The sequence below is a fragment of the Fukomys damarensis genome, unplaced genomic scaffold (assembly GCF_012274545.1).
Source record: "Fukomys damarensis isolate Sample0158 unplaced genomic scaffold, DMR_v1.0_HiC HiC_scaffold_18, whole genome shotgun sequence".
In the NCBI taxonomy this organism is placed as follows: domain Eukaryota; kingdom Metazoa; phylum Chordata; class Mammalia; order Rodentia; family Bathyergidae; genus Fukomys; species Fukomys damarensis.
This window is the reverse complement of record NW_022900930.1, coordinates 9,784,431-9,789,466: the sequence shown is the minus strand read 5'-3', so window position 1 is coordinate 9,789,466 and position 5,036 is coordinate 9,784,431. Positions and strand designations below refer to the sequence as shown.

Below are 5,036 nucleotides of genomic sequence, written 5' to 3'. Positions count from 1 at the left end.
ATTCAACCAACTTTGTGTTCATTCTTTTCTCACTGCATTCCAGACACCAGAAGTTGGTGTATATTTTTCACAATTCATTGAAGAAGAGTGCTGCAACCTCATTTTTGCATATGCTGTGTCTTTCTCCCCCTGGGAAATTTTCTTCATTTGGGACACATCTAAAATCTCTCCTTTGTTCAATGCATGGAATGAATGCCAGCATGACTTATTTTCCCCTAAATAAGTAGCACTCATGAAAGTGAAGGTCTAGTTTTTCATTTTAAGTAGTGCAGATGTTGGCTATTTAAGCTTGCCTTTCAAGTCATAGATTATCCATGTACTCCATCATATTCTATTGAGAACCACAGAATTTAAAAAAAATACCCTAATAAATAGTAAAGCTAAAATCTTAATATGTATTATGTCCAGGAAGATTCTCAATTTTAGCATGATCAGAGTTTTATTTATGCTTTCATGGTTACAAAAGAATATTGGGAAATACAGTTTTTATAAAAATAGGCATTCAAAAGATTTCCAATTTGCTTTACATAGCCCATCTAATGTTGAACATGAAAACTTGATACCCTTTTGAATAGTCTTTATAGTATAGGGATACAAAATAAATGGACACATATCCAGGCTCTGAGTAATATTGTGACATCTACTTAACTCTTGGATTGGTGTATTACTGGATTTTCAAGTACTGGGGAGATGACATTGACACATCTTGTCAGGAACAGGCACAGTAACAGTTTTTAATAGGATATACTGCTATTCCTATTTCTGTAAAAACATATCCCAAAGGAAAATAGATCAGGTCTGTTACTCTAATCATGGTTTTCATGCTGTGAGACGAAAAGAGGCTGTTATTTTTATTTTTCGTCATAGTGATTAGTTTAAGCTCTTACACTCTGGGTTTCCGAAATTCAGTGTCTGTTTCCATGGGAACAGCAGTGGCAGGCAGCTGCTGAGTTGTCAGACACGTCTAATAATCTGGGGAAGCTCCTGTAGGAAAGCACACCGAGTTCCATAGCTCTGGAACTCGGTATTGCAGAAACTCCTTGGGGCATAGGTAGTTGAGATGCTTAACTTATTGTGAAAGTTTTATGTATATATGTAATTTTACTACATATAGTACAATGTGTATGTATATTATTTATAATTTTATTCATTTAGTGGGTTAAACACCGAGTAAGAAGTTATTACTGAGTAAGAAGTTGTTGGGAAAAAAGAAGTAATTTTAAGAAGCCCACAGAGTATAAATAGATTTCTTGTCTGAGAGTTGTCAAGAGACTTAAAAGTTATTTGGTGTTCAGGTCTCTTGCACTGAATGCCCACAATCAGGACCCTAAACTGCACAAGGAATGATCCATCCAAATTCATTCTTTGTTTCTTATCTGAGCTTCTCAGTTCATGCCTCTCTTCCTATGACACGAACCAGGATGTATAAACTCAAAAGCATGCAAACAGCCCTGCCTTCTACTCCTTCTGTCCCTGGGAGTTAGATCTCTGGCTTATCCCCTCTGCTGCTTGCCCTGGCCACTTTTCTTGGTTAGCAGGAATGATGCCTCCCCAAACGGATCCTCAAACCCTCTAAAATAGCCTTCTCATGGCTTCACTAAAAGCCCTGCTAAAACTTTTCGCCGAACCCAATCACTTAGTTGTTATAGCCCTCTTACTGGAGCCCTTTTCACATGGTCATTCATGACCCATTCAATAAACAGCGAGGGCCTACTGTGTGCCGGGCTGTGCCGAAGCGTGAGTGCAGTCTGTCTGCATTTGTGAACCTTAGGGATCGGTGAGGGGAAGGCAGTAAGCGCGCAACTCTGTTGGTTATTTTCCTTTCGGTGCTGAGAGAAAATGGCTGACACCCAGAGGTAGAGGGAACGGGGTTTATTTGGTTTACAGTTTGTAGAGGTTTCAGTCCGTTATTGGCTGGCTCACGGCATGACTTACAGCAAGGGTGGCAAATGGGCAGTGCAGAGGAGAAACAGCATAGCGCACACAAAGTAGCAAAGGTAACAAGGGGGCAACAGTTCATGGCTGTGAAGGACCACAAAAGCAGCACGAGAGTTTAATAGTGACTTTCTGCCCCATTATCTCATTCAGACTTCCAGGATTAGTTCAGTGTCAAACCAATCACTTACGTGTAGTGGTTTAGTAATCGTGTGTGTGTGTGTGTGTGTGTGTGTGTGTGTGTGTGTGTGTGTGTGTGTGTATTTTTTAAAAAATTTTTTATATATATTTTTTTGGTACCGGGGATAGAACTCACATCCTTATGTTTTCAAGGCAGGTGGCAGAACCACTGAGCTAAATCCACAGCCACATACACTTAATCTTAGCATCACATGCTCTAGATTCATCCACCTCTGAAAAAAATTGCATGAGGCTTTGGGGGGACATCAAGACACAAGCCATAGCAACATCTCATTATGCACTAATAAGCTTCAGTAAGTATTGTGCGAATTCAGCGACAAAGACAAAGGGATCAGATCTAACTTATACTGGAGTTGAATTCATAATACTCTTTTCTACAAACTGGAATGCTGAGTCTGAAATCTGTAGAGTGATACAGGTAAGGAAGAGATCATCTCCTGGGTGGGAGTCCTTCCCAGAACCTCTCATCTCTTTCTGCTTTTGCTGTCATGACTACTGAGCATCCGTATAATTATCCTGTAGTGCTCATCCATCAGGCTCTGTCTTTGATTGCTTTGTAGATTGCTCTTTGAGCAGACTGAAGTGATGGGGAAGGTGGGATAGTGGTAATATAAGCACTCAGAACAAAACAACAACTTGAGGGTGACTACACGTCAAAGGGGTCATTCATACATCAAGGAACATGAAGCCAAAGGCTTGGTGTGATTCAGAAGAACTTCTTGGAGATGGAAGAACTTGGCTGTGCTAAGAAATTTCTTCTGCCCCCTACGATGGTGCTGTGAGTTATCGGCTGTTTAATCCAGAGGCTTACATCTGTACCCTGTTCTCTCCCCTGTGTCAGGGCAAATGTGGTATCCAGGGAGGAGGTCACCCAGTGGCAACTCTTCTGATGGTCCCTGGCTAGTGCATGACAGTGTGATACACACTTCACAGCTGCAAGTCAGGGCATGTGCTGTAGCAATGGATTATCTCTCCAGGGAAATAGCCAACACCTTTCACTTGTCTGGACTGATTAATAATTTATGCTAGGTAAGCAGAAAATAATTTTGACCTTATTCACTTTATTGCTTGTGAATCATAGCAGTGACAGGTGGATGCTTTGTTTAAACATTTATTGGTAGGTGTTTTTAATGTTTTCACAAGGCCTATTAAATGAGCAGATAAAGTTCAAATATTAGCATAGAGTCAATGAATTAATCATTGTGTGTTTCTAAAAACCACATTTCTGCTATAATTAGCTATATAAGGCACATGATGAATAAATTCAGATATTCTATAGTGTAGTGATTTCCATTGGGTTGAGCATTAGAACTGGGACCAAATTGTCCTTTCTCCCTCCTCCTACGCGTATGTTCATTCAGCGTTCTAGATACCAAGAACTATTGTATATGAATATATATAGTATATTATAAATAGCATAGTATGATGTATATAGTATATTATGTCTAGTATAATAGTGATAATATATGTAGTAGTGGTCCCTCAACATTTTTAGCACCTGGAACTGTTTTCATAGGAGACAACTTTTCCATTGATGTGAGGAGGGAGGGATGGTTTCTGGAATAGAGTCTCATAAAGAGCACACAAACTAGATTTTGGCACGCACATTTCCCAGTGAGATTCGTGTTCCTATGAGAATCTAATGCCACTGCAGCTCTGATAATAGATGGAGTTCAGGCAGCAGTGTGAGCGATGGGGGAGCAGCTGTAAATACAGATGAAGCTTCACTCACTTGCCTACCACTCATCTTCTTTGTAGCCCAGTTCCTACGAGGCTAGAGAATGGTAACCATTCATTCCCTGGGGTTGGGACCCCTGTATTATACAGTACACTATACGGAGATATGATATAACACAGTGGACCCTGTAAGACAGTGGCCCCCAAATTGGTTGTAAGTCAGTACAGCTAAGATCTTGATGTTTATCTGAGTGCACATGTTTAACCGAGCTAACATGAGGCAGGTGAATATTCCATTAATCTAACTAACCAAGTTGTTTGTATGTCAGGCCTGTCATAACTGAGGTCCATGGTATACATATTGTCATTAGTGCTAACAAGTTAATAGGCAATAGCAATTCAGTGTAGTATTATAATAGTGCATGTACAAGGGTCTGTGGACCAAAGGAGGAAGCACTGGCTGAGAATAGACCAGTGAAATTGAATTTAGAGGGAGACATAGCTGGTTGTTTTGCTCCAAATGTTTGCATGTCCTCCCCACAAATTCAAATGTCGAAGCTCTAATCCTTAAGGGTGGCTGTGTCCATCCCTCCCTCCTCACCTCAATGGAAAAGTTGTCTTCTGTGTCTGGAGGTGGAGCCTCTATGGAAGCACGATTCAATTTATAAGATTAAATGATGTAATACGGTGAGGAGCTGATCCGATAGGGTTAGTACCCTTTTAAGAAAGGACACCAGAGAGCTGGCTGTTTCCTCTGCATGCACCCACAGAAAAGAGGTCACGTGACGATGCAGCAAGGTGGTGACTGTTTGCAAGTTAGGAAGAGAGCCCACACCAGAAACCAAAATTTCCAGAACATTGACCTTGGACTGCTAAGACTGAGACAGTTGTGAACTGTGTCTGGGGAGGTTGAAGGAAAAAGGGAGTAGATGGCATTTTGGGCAAAAGGAGAATTATATGCAAAGGGGCAGAGGCAAAGAAACATCCTTTGACTGTTTGCAAGTTATACAGTTCATCAGGAAACAGGCTCACAGTAAGTATTAAGCAGAGGATGATTAGCACAAAGAACTGATTTTATAGGTGTTAGAGTGCTAAAGGAACAAAAGGAGGCAGGGAGATAAGGCTGGAATTACTAATTGCAACCTCTAAGTTTGATATGAGAGAGCAAGGTAGTTGCAGGCCAGACAGCAGAGAGGGCCCATTTGGCCATATATATATGTATA

General features: G+C 40.7%; 1 pseudogene; it reads left to right on the top strand.

Moving 5' to 3' along the window:
* Positions 1 to 1,673: 1,673 nt before the first annotated feature.
* Positions 1,674 to 5,036, top strand: part of LOC104848874 — a 14,454-nt pseudogene continuing 11,091 nt past the window's right edge.